General features: G+C 41.2%; 1 long non-coding RNA gene across 1 annotated transcript in view; it reads right to left on the reverse strand.

The window, feature by feature from the left end:
• The window catches only part of LOC148148491 (uncharacterized), a 108,533-nt gene extending 91,224 nt beyond the window's left edge, over positions 1–17,309 (reverse strand). Inside the window, exons 1-3 of the long non-coding RNA XR_015758735.1 lie at positions 16,989–17,309; positions 14,770–15,096; positions 12,246–12,316 (exon numbers count right to left, since the gene is read on the reverse strand). This is a non-coding gene — a long non-coding RNA (uncharacterized LOC148148491). The remainder of the gene's footprint in view (positions 1–12,245; positions 12,317–14,769; positions 15,097–16,988) is intronic.
• Between the last annotated feature and the right edge of the window lie 414 nt (positions 17,310–17,723).

Below are 17,723 nucleotides of genomic sequence, written 5' to 3' on the forward strand. Positions count from 1 at the left end.
GTGGGCCTGCTGGACTTCCTACACATTCTTGGGAGCCCTTCAGCCCTGAACTCTTCATGTGGAGGCTGTTTGGTATCTGTTGGAGATTGCTGCTGGTCCTGGGCTTGCTGGTGCACTTGTTCCTCATTCATCTCTCTGCACGTTCAATGTATCACAACAGCAGTGACAGTGACCCTTAATGCAACTGGATCAGTGATCACAGCACCAATGACCTTGTGTGGAGAACATAGGACCTAGAACAGGTCCTTAGCAATGTGAGCAGTCAGCATTTACATCACTCACAAAAGGACAGTTTTACATCGCCTTCCATACAACGGGGCATGGCACAGTCCATCAAGGAGAGCCATGGAATGCTGCTACATGGTCCTTTGCCATAGCGACCTCATTCTGCATGATAAAAGCTGGAGGAGATTGTAAATGTGCTGCGCCAAATACTGATACCTTGTCCTCCCAGTTGAAAGTGTGTTGCTGGAAAAGCACAGCAGGTCAGGCAGCATCTGAGGAGCAGGAAAATCGACGGTTTGGACTGGAGCTCTTCATCAGGATGACACTCTCAACTCTGATCTCCAGCATCTGCAGACCACAATGTCTTCCAGTTTGTCCTTCCACTCCAACATCAGTCAAGAAAGGTGTCATTCTACGTAAGAGCATATTTGTGAATACTGACAGTTCAAGGTGAGAAGAAATCGACCCCAAACCCCTTTGTGCATCTTCTGAGATCTTCCATTACCTTGATGATTCGTGGCCCGCATTAGGTGCCATTTTTATGTGCTGCCTGTTACAGAGATGACTATGATCAATCTGCAATGGCTAATGGCATGGTCAAGATTGCTCGTGACTAGGATTTATATCCCACAGATATTTTTCTAATTAATCTGTTCCGAGCTGTTGTTATATGCCTGAGAGGCAGGAACCCGGGACTCATGCTCGAGGGGTAGGGGCACTATCACAGTGCCACAAGAGCAGAGCTGTGTTCCTCATGGTCGTTCACTGAATGGACATTGCTGTCATTACAGTTATCTATGGCCTGTACTGCATCAGTGCGTAAATTTATCCTCTGGGTATGTCATGGCCATTTCCATTTTCAGTGCGTATTTGTGATTTGTAGAGGTATGGAACACAACACATCTCACTGTTGACTCAATGAGTTGCTCAGCATGATATTTGAGAGCAACCCCCCCAACCCCTGCTGAAATTCCATCTCCCTACCTTGCTGATACTCCCTTTCGAAGCCAGCAACACTGAACTGCTACCCATTCCCACAGTCCTCTTCCAATTGAGAGCTCAGCTCTCAACACTAGCCCCTGAACCCTGACCTGGACAATGCAGGTACAATCCAAAGTGCAGGCCTGAAGTGTGAAACTCAACTGTAAGTGGATCGGAAGTGGGTCATGAGGATGTGGAGAGGTCAGTATATTTCTGATGCCAACAACCATGGATGAGGGATGTCAGTGGTCACTGCATGTGAAATGTTGATGACTGCTGCCTAGGATGGAGGTGCACGTGGTGAGTTGGTATCACCCGATACCCATTCTCATTTTCATGTCTGAAATTGGTACCATTGAGTTTCTATCCAGCAAACGGGAGAACGGAAAACTGCAAGTCGGCAAGATTAGATAATAATGCAATGTTAATGCTTACAAACAGACCAACATAGATTCATTATTACTCCTTAAGACCAGAATGCCATGTTATTCAGGAGCAGAATTAGGCTATTTGCCTGTACTACAGGTCGTTCTGCTATAATGTGTGTTTCGTTAACACAAATTCACTATAACATGAGTTAGGAACATGGTTTCTAAAGCATGAACTTTTAAAACGTGTATTGGTTATAACGTGATTCGAGCCCCATTAGTTTAAATGGCATTGTATTACACGATTTTCTTATAACATAGGATTGCACGAGAGCGGAACTACAGCAGTATAGCGGAACTGACTGTACTCATAATCAAAACATTCACTGTATAATCAATCAATCAACACTTGATCCATCGAGTCTGCTCCATCATTTGATCATGGCTGATTTACTTCTCAACTGCTATCTCCCCGTAGCCCTTGATCCCTTAATAATCAAGAATCTATCTATCTCTGTCTGAAACACACTCAATGACCTGGCCTCCATAGCCTTCTGTGGCAATGAATTTCATAGATTCACCACCCTCTGACTGAAGAAATTCACTTACTACCTAACAAGGTTCTCATCTTGCAGCTCAATGCTCATTTGGAAGAATGTGACTTTGTGATCTTGATATAAAAATCTGCAAAGATGTGCAGGTTAGGTGAATTGGCCATGCCAAATTGCCCATAGTGTTCAGGGATATGTAGATTAGGTGCGTTAGTCAGGGGTAAATATAGGATAGCGGAATGGGTCTGGGTGGGATACTCTTCGGAGGGTCAGTGTGGACTGGTTGGGCCAAAGGGCCTGTTTCTACAATGTAGGGATTCTGATTCTGATTCTGATTCTGAAGATCTTTGATCTCACCTAATTTTCTCTCCAAAGTCCCATGTGCTTCAGGAGCTGGGGAGATTCCATCCATAGCAACCACCAAAGCACCATAGCATCCTGTACATCTTTCCTACACTTCAACCCAGCCAGCTTCCCACCGATCTTCTGACAATATCTGTCCCCAATATAACGTGATCGTTAATGAAGTTCTTCTTCTGCTAGCGTTGTTTTATATCCTCTGAAAAGCCCTGGCTTCACCAGGTCAAATTCATCCCAGTCTCATGAGTCTGCCCTTAGGGTGGAGGGGGTGGGATCCAGGGAGGCAGTGAGGAAAGAGATCAAGCTGAGATTGGTACAAACAGTCAGGGCAGACAGGGACAAAGCAGAGAACAAGGTAGGACTGATAAATTAAACTGCACTTATTACAATGCAAGAGGCCTAACAGGGAAGGCAGATGAACTCAGGGCATGGTTAGGAACATGGAACTGGGATATCATAGCAACTACAGAAATGTGGCTCAGGGATGGGCAGGACTGGCAGCTTAATGTTCCAGGATACAAATGCGACAGGAAGGACAAAAAGAGAGGCAACAGAGGAGAGTGAGTGACATTTTTGATAAGGGATAGCATTATAGCTATACTGAAGGAAGATATTCCGGGAAATACATCCAGGGACTTTATTTGGGTGAAACTGAGAAATAAGAAAGGGGTGATCACCTTATTGGGATTGTATTATAGACCCCCCAATAGACAGAGGGAAATTGAGAAACAAACTTGTAAGGTGATCTCAGCTATCTGTAGGAATAATAGGGTGGTTATGTTAGGGGATTTTGATTTTACAAACATAGACTGGGACTGCCATAGTGTTAAGGGTTTAGATAGAGAGGAATTTGTTAAGTGTGAACAAGAAAATTTTCTGATTCAGTATGTACCTACTAGAGAACGTGCAAAACTTAACCTACTCTTGGGAAATAAGGCAGGGCAGGTGACTGAGGTATCAATGGGCCAGCGACCATAATTCTATTAGTTTTAAAATAGTGACGGAAATGGATAGACCAGATCTAAAAGTTGAAGTTCTAAATTGGAGAAAGGCTAATTTCAAAGGTATTAGCCAAGAACTTTAAAAGCTGATTGGGGGCAAATGTTCGCAGGTAAAGGGACAGCTGGAAAATGGCAAGCCTTCAGAAATGAGATAACAAGAATCCAGATAAAGTATATTCCTGTCAGGGTGAAAGGAAAGGCTGGTAGGTATAGGGAATGCTGGATGACTAAAGAAATTGAGGGTTTGGTTAAGAAAAAGAAGGAAGGATATGTCAGATACAGACAGGATAGATCTATAGAAGAGTATAAAGGCAGTAGGAATATACTTAAGAGGGAAATCCGGAAGGCAAAAAGGGGACATGTGATAGCTTTGGCAAATAGAGTTAAGGAGAATCCAAAGGGTTTTTAGAAATATATTAAGGACAATAGGGTAACTAGGAAGAGAATATGGCCCCTCAAAGATCAGCAAGGCGGCTGTTGTGTGGAGCTGCAGGAGATGAGGGAGATACCAAAACGAGTATTTTACATTAGAGTTTACTGTGGAAAAGGACATGGAAGATATAGAATGTGGGAAAATAGATGATGACATCTTGAAAAATGTCCAAATTACAGAGGAGCAAGTGCTGAATGTCTTGAAACACATATAAGTCGATAAATCCCCAGGACCTGAGCAGGTGTACCTGAGAACTCTGAAGGAAGCTATGGAAGTGATTGCGGAGCCTCTTGCTGAGATATTTGTATCATCAATATTCACAGGTGAGGTGCCGGAAGACTGGAGGTTGGCTAGCGTGGTGCCACTATTTAAGAAACAGTGGTAAGGACAAGCCAGGGAACTATAGACTGGTGAGCCTGATGTCGGTGGTGGGCAAGTTGTTATTGGGAATCCTGAGGGACAGGGTGTACATGTATTTGGAAAGTCAAGGACTGATTAGGGATAGTCAACATGGTTTTGTGCGTGGGAAATCATGTCTCACAAACTTAATTGAGTTTTTTGAAGAAGTAACAAAGAAGATTGATGAGGGCAGAGCAGTACATGTGATCTATATGGATTTCAGTAAGGCGTTCGACAAGGTTCCCATGGGAGGCTGGTTAGCAAGGTTAGATCTCATGGAATACAGGGAGAACTAGCCATTTGAAAAAGAACTAGCTCAAAGGTAGAAGACAGAGGGTGGTGGTAGAGGGTTGTTTTTCAGACTGGAGGCCTGTGACCAGTGGAGTGCCACAAGGATCAGTGCTGGGTCCACTACTTTTCATCATTTATATAAATGATTTGGATATGAGCATAAGAGGTACAGTTAGTAAGTTTGCAGATGACACCAAAGTTGAGGTGTAGTGGACAGCGAAGAGGGTTACCTCAGATTACAACAGGATCTGGACCAGATGGGCCAATGGGCTGAGAAGTGGCAGATGGAGTTTAATTCAGATAAATACAAGGTGCTGCATTTTGGGAAAGCAAATCTTAGCAGGACTTATACACTTAATGGTAAGGTCCTAGAGAGTGTTGCTGAACAAAGAGACCTTGGAGTGCAGATTCATAGCTCCTTGAAAGCAGAGTCAGAGTAGATAGGATAGTGAAGAAGGCGTTTGGTATGCTTTTCTTTATTGGTCAGAGTATTGAGTACAGGAGTTGGGAGGTCATGTTGCAGCTGTACAGGACATTAGTTAGGCCACCTTTGTAAAATTGCACGCAATTCTGGTCCCCTTCCTAACGGAAGGATGTTGTGAAACTTGAAAGGGTACAGAAAAGATTTATAGGGATGATGCCAGGGTTGGAGGGTTTGAGCTCTAGGGAGAGGCTGAACAGGCTGGGGCTGTTTTCCCTGGAGCGTTGGAGGGGTGACTTGATAGAGGTTTATAAAATCATGAGGGGCATGAATAGGGTAAATAGACAAAGTCTTTTCCCTGGAGTCAGGGAGTTAAGAGGGCATAGGTTTAGGGTGAGAGGAGAAAGATATAAAAGGGACCTGAGGGGCAACTTTTTCATGCAGAAGGTGGTATGTGTATAGAATGAGTTGCCAGAGGAAGTGGTGGTGGCTAGTACCATTGCAATATTTAAAAGGCATTTGGATGGGTATATGAATAGGAAGGGTTTGGAGGGATATGGGCCAGGTGCTGGCAGGTGGACTAGATTAGGTTGGGATATCTGGTCGGGTTGGTCCGAAGGGTCTATTTCTGTGCTGTACATCTCTATGACTCTATGACTCTAAGTTATAGGAAGGATGCGAAATGTATCTCAGCAGATTGTATTATGCTAACATAAAATCCATAATGCGCCAATTAACGCTTTGGGTGCTAAACCTCTGTGTTCCCTTGAGAGGGTTGGTGACATTCAGGAGACTATTAACGATGTCTCTCACATCATTTCAATGCCTTTTTGTAAATATGCAGATAACTTGTTAAATTCCATGCTGTCACATATGCTTTGTGCAATACTTTTAACAATGCAGTTCATTATTCGTCAATGCAATTGTATAACAAATGTAAACGCGCCTCCAATCAGTAACTTCAGTATCCATCCTCCCTCGTAATTTCATTGGCAAATGTAACCGGCTGATTATAGATTTTGATAACTGCATTTTCTATATCAAATGGAATCAATTAAAGTGTAAATCCCTGCACCTACTCTTCTCTCCCCATACCTGCCATGAGCATTTTCCAATTCCCACACCCAATTCTGCATTTGAATTCTTTTGCCTTTTAGTCTTTGATTTGTGTCAGTGTAACGATTCTAAGGAGCTCAATCTAAGGAATTACAATGTGGGGTCCATTTGCCAATTAGTTAGTGCCAGCATAGATTGGTTCATTGCTTTTGCTATTCAATTTGCCCTTTCTTTAGTTTCTCAATCACACTGACTTCAAAATATTGTTGTATGTAATGCATTCTTTTCAGGGCAAATACTTCTAGTAAATAATTACAATGTTTATTTGACTTACATCAAGTCAAATTTTTAATTCTAAAATCAACATCAGGATCATCATTTAGTTTCATGCTTCCTATTTCTTTTCTGACATGACACTGGGAGAGAATGTTTTATTATTTTGCTTATATGTTAGTATCACCTTCATCTCTGAATCCCATGGGAATGTTTTTTGAGAACATAGTAGAGTTAATCCTGGTGCCGCTGGCCAATAAATTACCTGACACAACATCATCAAAAACAAAGGATCTGTTCATTATGGCATTGCTTCATGGATTCAAACTGGTTAACTTTCTCACAACAGTGAATACATTTCAATGCACAGCATAGATTTCAGAAATAAAAGTAAAGCACTGTTGATGCTTTGAAATCAAATCAAAGTGCTGGAGAAATATGCCAAGAAATATAATCTGAAGTCCAATGATGACCACAAAACCATGATCAACTGTTGGAAAATCCTATCTGGATCACTAACGTCCTTTAGGAAACTAAACTTATGAGGAAACATTCCATTCCCAAGCATCCCAGTTGTCCACCTATTTTGAAAAACGTGCTCTCCCCACCCCTCCACGTCATCCAGACAGTCTTCTACTGCACCTCCTCCATTCCCTGCACCACTGCTCTAAACATCCCCCACCCATGCAGTAAAGACAGGATCCCCCTTGTCGTCACCTACCACCCCACCAGTCTCTGCATGCAACGTTTTATCCTTAAACACATCAGCCAACTCCAACTAGACCCCATCACCAAGAACATCTTCCCTTCCCCACCCCTCTCTGACTTCCGCAAGGACTATTCCCTTTGTCAATCCTTGGTTCGTGCATTCTCACCACACTCTCCAAACCCCCAGGTACCTTCCCCTGCAACTGTAAAGGATGGGAAACCTGCCGGTACCCACCACCCCCTCACCTCCATCCAGGGCCCCAAACAGTCCTTCCAGGTGAGACAGAGGTTCACCTGCCTCTCCTCCAACCTAGTTTACTGCATCTGCTGCTCCCGATGTGGTCTTCTCTGCATCAGCGAGACTGAACGTAAACTTAGACATCAGTTCATTAAGCATCTCAGCCGGGCCCACAGAGGCTGACCGGACCTCCCAGTCACCGCCCATTTTAATTCCCCTTCCCACACCCTTTCCGACGTAACCATCCTTGGCCTCCTGCATTGTCACAATGAATCACACCACAAATTGGAGGAACAACACCTCATCTTCTGCCTGGACAGCCTACAGCCTGGAGAACTCAACTTTGAGTTCTCCAATTTCAAATAACTTCCCTTCCCAGCCCCAAATCCCCTCCCAGCCCCTCCAAGCCATTCCTCCCATCGACCCTTTCTTCCAGCTACCAATCAGATTCATCCCTCCCATCGAACAACCAAGTCATACCCTCTACCTGTGTTCACCTATCCTGACCTCACCACCCCACCCACCTCCCCACTCAAACCCCCCACCACATCCTTTACCTGCAGCTCCCCTTAAACCTATCCCCAGTCCTGAAGAAGAGTTGCACCCGAAACGTTGACTTGTCCACCTCCTGATGCTGTGTTCTTCCAGCCTCCTGCTGGTCATACTTACTAGTCTAGTTTATAGTCTCAGATTCACATCACTGGGGCTGACTCTTAACTGCCCTCTGGGCAATTAGGGACAGGCAATAAATTCTGGTCTAACCAGTGTTACATCGCTATATGAATCAGACAGAAAGTTGACATTTTAAGTCCAATATGATCTTCTTCTGAACTTATATAATCAATATGTTTGCTAAAGAGTAGAAAATGAGGACTGCAGATGCTGTAGAGTCAGAGTCACAATAAGATGCTATTTAAACTTAAGCCTTCATTGCTTGGTTTTCATCACTGGGATATTCTCTACACCTAACACTTAATTTTAAAACTACTGTAATACATTCTTCCAATCTTCTCCTACCCTCCTTTATCCTTTGAGATTTTATATATTGTTTCTGATTTCAATTGTAATTGCCAAATTTAAGCAGTCTGCTTCTCACATCTTCTGAGGTCCGTTGTTATCTTGGGCATACTATATTATCATTTAAAGTGTTCCCTCTTTTACTCAAGTGAATTGCCTTTCTGTGAAAGGCTGCAATTAATTTCTTTACAATTCATTGTATGTCTTTTTAATGCTTTTTTTGTCCCGGTCTTTACTGTTGCTGATTGCTAGATAACCATAAATTAAATCATCCTTTGGCCAATGAATCCCTGAAGTCCACCTACTTCTGCATTTTAACTGCAGCCCTGATTATTTATTGAAAAAGAAACCAACCTAAATTCAAGCTACCTGGAGGACCATCTGGATGCATGTACAGATAGCGGATTATCTTCAGTGTCAGTTATAGTAAGGCCACTTTCTGTCAGGCATTCAAAAACCAAGGAACTCAGACACCTGAAGGTGAGTGAGCTAACAGACCTCTCATTGCACTAACCATGTGTTACATGCAATGTATAAAAGCAAAATACTGCAGATGCTGGAAATCCAAAATAAAGACAGGAAGTGCTGGAGAAACTCAACAGGTCGGGCACCATCAACTGAGAGAAAAACAGCGTTAACATTTCGAGTTCAGCATGACTCTGTTTCAGAGCTGTGAGCTGCTGGCCTTTTCAAACTTGAAACATTGGGTGTGTTTTCTGACTCCACAGATGCTGCCAGATCTGCTGAGTTTCTCCAGCACTTCTCTGCTTTTATGTGAACTTACATTGATGAAGAGCAAGACATTGCATGTAGCTCTGACAAGGAACGAAAATTCACTCAGATATTCTTCTTCTGAGGCAATGGCTCATGGTCGAGGTGAATAACTCCCACACTGAGAATGAGTTCTCAGGTAACTAAACAGTCCATCGTATGACCTGGTGTCATTGGCATGGGTGGGAATGGGAGGGTGCAATCCCCGTGTTTGCGAAGCACTCCTTTGACATTGACTTCATTTTGGCAATGAGACTCAAGATGAACAATTTATCTCCATATCCTTTCCCCCCACTTCGGATGGTCTAGGCACAGGGATTGCCAGGGAACTGACTCACATTAAAACTCGATGTTGCTGTTAACCTGCGTCTGTTGTTGAAAAAAGGTCACAGAGGTGTAACCATGGGACTGTGGACATTTATTTGGTATTTTTAGCCTACACTAGGTGTTGTTGCATTATGTTTTAGCTCAAACAATGACTGAAATCATTGTATTGGCATGTCAGGCATATCTATATGTTTTTTAAAATCTTGTGTCCTTTCCTTCAGCCACAATTATTAATCTCTTATTTCCACCATCATCTACCATTGTAAATTGCTGTGTCAAAATGTATCATTCAAATTGACCATAACCATTATGGTGAAGGAGAGTTTCTATTGTCTCTCTCTCTCGGTCACCATTTATACAAATCCATTAGTTGACTAATTGTGAAATCAGGGGGACTAAAAGCATTTTCACAAGTATGTGGTGTTCTGCTTTCCTTGTTTTCTAGTGGAATTTAATTAGGCAAGAAACGAACCTTTGTCCTCAGATTAAAATTGGATTGTTGACAACAACATACTCTGTTGTCCATGGTGAATGCATGGACATATGTATGCTGAGTGGTTCCTGCTTAGCAGAATTGTTATGTCCCAGCTGAGTGTATAATAGATTCCAGTCAAATTCCAATTTTTTTTTTGTTTTCAGCCCACCTACATTTGTCTAGGTTCGAGTGGTTGATTGTGGCTTTCATGTTCCTGAACCTTGACTTCAAAATAAACGAGTTATTAAAAACAAAAGCCTGAAAGAGTACTGCAGTGCTGCTAATTTCTATTGTTTGAGCAGACTGAAGGTTCACCTTAAACTGCTTTTTCAGGAACAACTGTTTATTATGTCCCATTAAGATGTTGTAACACAGAAAGTGGGATATGAGGAAAAAAATTCTGAATGCATTGGTTCATTGCTGGGAGATTATTTTTTCAAAGTGTAAATCGACTTCTGTGTAGTCACAAGTGCTAATCAAGTATAATTAAACCATCAAATGTGTTTGTCCAAAAGCATTGTTGGGTTTTCAGTGTACTTGAGTAATGTTTAACATTTTATGATTCATGTTTCTATTCAGCTCTAATCAAATATATCTGTTATTGTAATCTGTAAAATTAGATCTGTTTAATATTGGTGGCATAGGGGAGATCTAGGATCTTGCAAATATACTGAGATGGAAAACAAATCCACAAAAATTGTGTAAGAGCTCCAGATGGAATATGTTTGTGAGCAAGAGTCCCAGGTAGTCCTAAATTTGGCAACTTCACTCAGAGAGGTTGGTGTAATGAAGGCTCCTCTTATAAGGTCCTAAGGTTTGTGGTGTAGAGGAGAGATAAATGGGAAAACTAAAATTTAGAATTATATTTACCCATGAGCAATGGTGGAAAATTGAAAAGGGAAGCTTGAAACCTATAAATGTGCTTACAGTAGTTAATGCTTCAGCCTCTGAGTTCCTGGACTCACAGTACAAGACAAGTGCAACATCCAGAAAGATGTTGCAATACAGTACCAAGGAAGTGCTGCACTGACAGAAGTTCCAGTATTTGGACAACATGTGAGGCCCACTCTACCCACTGAGATGGATGCAAAAATGTCCATGGCAATATTTTGAAGAGAAACAGGCTAGTTCTTCCTGATGTCCTTCCACAGAATTGGAGGGCACTGTCTCAAGATACAGGGTAGACTACTTAGGATTGAAGGGAGAAAAAATATCTTCACTCAAAGTGTATTGACCTGTGGAATTTGCCTCCATGAATCACTGCATGTGTCCAGTGAAGAGATGAAGTCCTTGGGGTGCAGTGATAGTGTTCCCACCTGGAAACCTGGTCTCAACCTCTACCTGCCCCAGTGATATGTAATAATGGTTTGATTAGGAAAATAATTTAAATAAAAGAGATAAGCTTTTAAATGCATCAATGAGGTATGGGGAGAAATGTAAATATGGTATTAATGTAAATGCCCAGCCTTGATGCAAATGCTCAAAAACACGTACTGACAGATTCAAGAACAGCTTCTTCCCCGCTGTTATTAGACTGCTGAATGGACCTCTCAAACTTTAAATTTAATGTTGATTTCGCTGTTTGTGCATTGTTTCTGCAGCTGTAGCATTGTATGCTTTGCTCTGTTGTACTATCCTAATGTACTTTATGTGGTATGATATGCCTGTACTGCATGCAAAACAAAATAACATTAGAACCGAGGTACATGTGACAATGATAAATCAAAATAAACTAAATCAAAGGGTCAAAACGCCTAGCCTTGTCCATAGATTCTAAGTTCCTATGTTTCTCTGTCCTGACCACTATTTCCCACTCAAACAACATCCCTTAACAAGAAACAGATTAGCTAATAATTATCATATTGCGCTTTGAGAGAATTAGCTGTGTGCACATTGGCTGCCACATTTGCTACATTGCAATCCCAACTACAAATCAATTTACTACTTTGTTGACTATAAAGCTGTTTGATACATTCTGAGACCTTGAAAGTTACCACAGGAATGCAGGTTTGTTCTTCCTTCATCTGCTGTTTTGTATATTCCAGTATCACATTAGGTCATGCATTTACAAGCTTGTGCCAAGTTGTCATGCATGACCTCCACACGTTAATTTATGAACTGGATCGGATTGACACAGGATTCGGGATACAGTGTCAGTTTCAGAAGAACCAATAGTCACTTGCAAGGCAATTTAAATATTTCATAACTAGTGTTTATTAGAAATTAATAATACATTTCAGATTATGCTATTAAATATTCATAAAGTGGTTTCAGGACTGTATTTACAGTGTTATTGAAATATTACTGAATAGCTATTAGAATTATATCACTATTTTATTATTACTCCTACCATTTCATTCTTGCGTTGTCATTTCACTGGTCCAGATGTTATAACTTTATTAAGTTCCAGTTACTGAGAAGCTGAAGAAATACAAATCAATAAAAGATCATTTCATAGTGCCAGTCATACATTCTCCCATAGATCAAGCACTTCAATGGAGTTTTTGTAAGTTCATTTAATCCCTGACTGGAACTAGCTATCAAATAAAGAAAGACCTTTTATCTATATGATATCTTTCATCGCCTCAGAGCATCGCAGTTCACATTATTGTCATCACTGTTGTAAATGCAGGCAACTCAAGTCTACGCCTTCCCATGAGATAGGTTTTCTGCCACCATTCTGTATCCACTTAGGGTTCTACAGAACCTGCTTAGTCTATTCTTATCTGGATAAATCACTTAACAGTCTAACTAGCAGAAGCTTCTGATTTGAATATGAAGTCTTTTATTGCATAATACCAACTAGTTACAGGTCATTTTGATATGATAGACATTGTAACAAAAACTATGAAGTTGACCTCGATATTATGTCTTACTCTTCAATTTCCCCTCAAAGCCACTTACTGTCTTGACTTGGAAATATATTGCCCTTCCTTCAGTGTCACTGGGTCAAAATCCTGGCACTCCCTCCTTAATAGAGTTGGGGGTCTATCTCCATCAAATGCAGCACATCCAGAAGGCTGTTCAACCCCATCTTTGCATACTTGAATACTTGGCCAGTTGCTGATTGCATTTTTTAAAACTCCATTGAGTTCCTAAACCTTTTGCCTATTTACCATTATAGTGGGCAGTGCTTAAGGCACTGCACAGATAGTCATTTGGTCATACAGAACTTGAGTATTGTTAAAAAAGACACATTTAGTCTTGCACTCGTAGAGTCATAGAGACAGAGATGTACAGCATGGAAACAGACCCTTCGGTCCAACTCATCCATATTGAATGAGCATCCTAACCTAATCTAATCCCATTTGCCAGCAATTGGCCTATATCCCACTAAACCCTTCCTATTCATATACCCATTCAGATGCCTTTTAAATGCTGTAATTGTACCAGCCTCCACCACTTCCTCTGGCTGCTCATTCCCTATATACACTCCACCCTCTCCATGAAAATGTTGCCCCTTAGGTCCTTTCTAAATCTTTCCCCTCTCACCCTAAACCATGCCCTCTCGACCTCACTCACCAGGACAACTTGCAAAAATACTAACTCAAAGGAAAAACCAACATTTATATTACATGAGAGGAGAGTACAGCTTGCTTAGCAAGGAGACTCTGGTTGGCAGAGGCACATAGAGAATGAACCCAGTAATGCTGATTGACAGTTAATGACTGTTTAAATTTTAAACCAGACAAGTTGTCTCTGAATAGTCATTTCCCTAAGAAATGAAATAGCAAATGCAAAATAGTGAAACCTATTTTGTTGAGTTGGAATAGGCACAGTGCATGTATATATTCAATCTGCAATAAACAGGGTCCTGTATTCATATACCTAGCCCCATTGTCTGCAAGTGCACCACAATGCATGTTCGACTGACAATCTTAAATTGGCTGTCTGCCTAATTCTTCACACAATCAGAATTATTCAACAATTGTTGTCCAGTTGCAAAATCACATCCACTGTTAGATAATGTGTTGCAAGATTTTCTGCTTGGGTACAGTCAGCGAGTAGCTTGTTGAGAAGAGCTGAAGGAATATGCTGTTTGACATAGTCTGCCAATCTCTGCCACTGGATTCTGGTATCCCATTGCCATTGAAATTTAAATTGAATGGTGACATTTATTGCAAGGGAGCGATGAGATATAAAGTACAGGTCTCACTGCAATTGGGCAAAACATTGGTGAGACCATACCTAGAAATTGCACCTGCCCCCAAACTTGAATATATGACCTTGTATATCAGATGCATGAATTCCTGACCAAGCCAAAGCAGGCATTGGAAGTGCTTTGCTGCTGATGTCTGGAAATTAAAATGAGGAATGGCTTTGCTTCTCAACTCAATTTCAAATTTATGACAACTAACAAACATGAACAGGGAAAGGCTATTCAGCCCTATGAGCCTGCTTCACTGCTGAGAAAGAATCTGATGTGGGCCTGAATACAGTTTTCTGTAAAGTTTGAGTCCCCAATGTTACGACCAGGCCTTCAATGAGTTTCCCCAATTCATTACAGTTTCAGACAGAATATTGTAAACTGTTGAGCTCCCATCTAAGGAAGAATGAAGTGACCCACTTTCTTTATTCACCCAGCCCCTCAGTTGGTTGTGACAAGGTCAATTTGAAAATGATCATTTGCCTTGTGAATATGTTTCTCCAAAACACAAATGACTTTACCTTTTAAAATGATTCAGACAATCACCTGATGAAAAAGCGTCGCTCCGAAAGCTAGTGTGCTTCCAATTAAACCTGTTGGACTATAACCTGGTGTTGTGTGATTTTTAACATTTTAAAATGAGCCAACTTAACTAGGCTTTTCTGAATTACAAAAGACAGTGAGTTTATTAATTACTAAACATGAAAAGAAATGCTAACGGACTTACAGTTAGATTAGAAATAAGTGGTGAGTCCAAAAAGATAAACGTGAGAAAAACAGACCTATGAATTGTTCACAAAGGGGAGATTTTGAATACTGTGACTATTGCAATGGAGGCTACCAATAACATTGATGTTGGTAGATTATCAGGCAGTTTCTTGAACTTTTATTTTGCAGATTGGTTGTCATTCTACTGTTCTGATGCCTTCCAGCCATGATTGAATTCCAATGTTCAGGATGAGAAAGAGACTTCTTTTTACATTCTATTTTCTTTCTATCTGATTGTTCGCTCACTGACTTCCTGTATTCAGAGTGATGGAGATTCCTTGATCTGCTACAGAGGGATAAATAGCACTTCAGTTGTGACCTTCACAGTATGTTATAGCAAGCAGGTCCATGCAAGCGCATTCATTTTTACTAGTTTACTCCGGTAGACTTGAAACATTTTATCCCCTGTCCTTTGGGTATTTCTGGAGGATAAAATGGACGAGTCTACAAGAGGTGGCTTCCTGCCAAGAGGGGGGAGATGATCTACTGCTCACTATCTCTCTTTTTTAACGTTTTCCTTTGTTGGAGGCTTTCTTGACCAATTACCTGTGCAACATTCCATTGAGTTCACACAGGACTTTACCAGAGTCAGTGAATTTAAATCCACAATTAACTCATTTAAATAGATGGCAAGTAGTTGAGACCCCAGCACTGCTCTCTGTGACACTTCTCCAGTTATGGTTTACCAACCTAAGAAGTTATCACCTTCTCTAGACTCTTCTTTTCTCTCAGGTAGGTAATCATAATCCATGCTAACGGATCACCCCCACCGCCTGAAATCTTGACTTGTGCAGTAACCTTTTATGCGACATGCTATTAACTGTATTTTGCAGTTCCAAATATTCTACATCTCTTGGTTCTCCTCTGTCTACTTTCAATGTAATGAATTTCTCATAGATTTGCCAATTTTGCCTTTCATTGTGACATGTTGACTCTGCCTGATTACGTTATAAATTTCTAAATATCTTGCTCAGGAATGGAATCCAGCTTTTCCTGTACAGCACAGAACAGGCCCTTTGGCTCATGTTGGCAATTTTCCCAATGATAAATGGCTGACTCACTTATAAGCTCTTGATTTCTGCTCTTTCTTAGATAGGATCATATTTGCGGACGTTCCAATTCACTGGGACCCCAAGAACTGAGGGATTTTTGGAAGAATTTGGTAATGCATCCACAGTCGCCACCCCAAGTGAGGTGGGGCCATAGTGGTAATGCCGCTGTCTAGTAATCCTGAGCCCCAGGTTCAGGCTGTGGGCGCATGGGTTCAAAGTGCACCATTGTACATAGTGAAATTTGAACTCAATAAAACACAATGACCACCACATAACAGCTGTCAATTATCATAAAAGTGCATCTCCTTCTCTTTAGAGCAGAGAAGACTGAGGAGGAACATGATTGAGATGTATAAGGTTATGAGGGGGTATGGACAGGGTAAGTAGAGAGCAGCTGTTGCCCTTGGTTGAGGGAGCATTGTTTCAGAGTGAGGGGCAAGAGATTCAGAGAGAATTTGAGAAAAAAAATCCTTTGCACTCAGACGATGGTGGGAATCTGGAATGCACAGCCTGGGAAGGTAATGGAGGTCGGAAACCTTACAACCTTTAAAAAATATTTGGATAAGCACTTGAAATAATATAAATACAAGGATATGGGACAAATGCAGGAAATTGGGATTAGCACACTTTTAGTGGTAGTCATGCCAGTGCAGGCTCAAGGGCCAAAGGGCATTTTCTAGGACTCTATGACTTTCTAATGTTATTTAGTAAAGGAAATCGGCCTAAATGTGAGTCTAGATCCACGACCGTGGTTGACTCCTATCTGTCCTCTGGGCAATAAATACTGGCCGAGTCAACAATGTTATAAAAACCATGTGTTTTTAAGGTCCTAGGATGTAAGACAGCAGACCCAAGGGATTCTTCAGCATTTCGACCCATTAGTTTGGCCAGTACTTTTTCTCTTGCGGTAATCATTGTTTTAAGTTCTTCCCTCATATTTGACTCAGATTATTTACTGTTAATAGAGTGCTTTAAACCTGCAGCTGGGAAGCTAGAGACAAAATATTTTTCCCAAGTCTCTGCCATTTCCTTATTTTCCATTATTAATTTCTAATTTCATCCTCTAAGATATCAACATTCACTTCATCTATTCTCTTCTTTTCTACATGTTTGCAGAAGCACTTACTGTCTGCTTTTATGTTCCTTGCTCATGAGTTATCCTTTGCTGGTTTTGAAATGTTGTCAATCATTTGGCTCCCACCGATCTGAGAAACATTGTCAGCCTTTTCTTTCAGTGGCAGAGGAGGGCAAGAAAGTGAAAGCTACTTCCAAACTGTCCCAGCTGCTTTCGATATCTGAACAGCGTGTTGTGCTGTTAAGGCAAAAATGAAACAGGTAAGGCAAGTTGGCTGAGCCTTCACAAAGTGACCTCCAGCACAATGTTTGGGAAGCTACTTAGAAAGAACACGCCTTCATAATTAAAGAACTCAAAACTGAAAAGGAGAGGCCGACCGTCTGATAAAGTACGCCTGTGTTCCATACACTGACACATAATGATCAATAACCAACCAATTTTAAACAAAAGTCCTCGTAAATATTTAAAATCTAATTAACTGATGGAAACTGTGCCAAGGCTAATTGCAAGGGCTGTGCAAAGAGACAGTTCCCTCGCAGCTGTCAACTCAGAGACTTGGCAGTGTGACAGATGCTGGGTATATTAAAAAAAAACAACAGCGAATTTGAATCATCTGGAGACCCCTGCAACAGAAACGCAAAATTAGGCTGCGTTGCTGAGCTTCTAACAGACCTCAACTTACTGAAAGTGCCTTCTGAAGCGTACAGCTTTAATTATAGCATGAGTGAAGAGGCCAGCACAGTGAAATGGATGTCGAATGCTCACTGAGGAATTCTAGCACAAAAC

This window comes from Chiloscyllium plagiosum, unplaced genomic scaffold (genome assembly GCF_037043375.1).
Source record: "Chiloscyllium plagiosum isolate Xiang-an unplaced genomic scaffold, Cpla_swu_hap1 HiC_scaffold_12, whole genome shotgun sequence".
Lineage (NCBI taxonomy): Eukaryota > Metazoa > Chordata > Chondrichthyes > Orectolobiformes > Hemiscylliidae > Chiloscyllium > Chiloscyllium plagiosum.